The 573-nt window shown below is 43.3% G+C and overlaps 1 protein-coding gene across 4 annotated transcripts in view; it reads right to left on the reverse strand.

Annotated features, from left to right (window-relative positions):
- Positions 1 to 573, reverse strand: part of rnf111 (ring finger protein 111) — an 85,045-nt gene that overhangs the window by 35,641 nt on the left and 48,831 nt on the right. The window lies entirely within an intron of this gene.

The raw sequence follows: 573 nt of genomic DNA on the forward strand, positions 1-573 counted from the left end.
GTGCCGAACCGTGTGTGGAGAACCGTACGGTTCGATTTTTTTCCGCGAACCGTTCCACCCCTAATATATATATACTAGGTTGTTCGAAAAACACATTATTTTTCAAATTTTTTACATTATTACAGCACCTCTCTCCCCAGTCTGGCATGAACGGCTCGAATAGTTCCTGTATCAGTGTGTGCTGTGATTGGTTAGCTGGGCCAGTGTGTGTTGTGATTGGCTCCACTCGGCGCCTGGTCGAGAAATGTCACGTCCCTTACCATAGCCGCCTGCGAGCTTCAGTGTAAATATTGCAGCAAAATTAAATCAATTTGAGCGCGATTTAAACCCGGATGATTGTAACCACTCTAAGTTCGTCTGCCTTGGGAAAGCTAGTATGTCCCCGACATTGTGATAACACTCGCCTTGTTGCCGTGCAGCTCAACCAGGTCTCGTCCCATTCGTCGATATTTGTGAGATCACAAATGTACTTTGTACTTTGTAAATTTGCAGATCTTTTTTATGCTCAAAAAGCAACATTACAGACTAACTAAAGTTGAAAAAGTGAAAAAGCATAATAGGACCCCTTTAAGG

This window comes from Sinocyclocheilus anshuiensis, unplaced genomic scaffold (assembly GCF_001515605.1).
Source record: "Sinocyclocheilus anshuiensis isolate Anshui unplaced genomic scaffold, SAMN03320099.WGS_v1.1 scaffold154, whole genome shotgun sequence".
Taxonomy (NCBI): Eukaryota; Metazoa; Chordata; class Actinopteri; order Cypriniformes; family Cyprinidae; genus Sinocyclocheilus; species Sinocyclocheilus anshuiensis.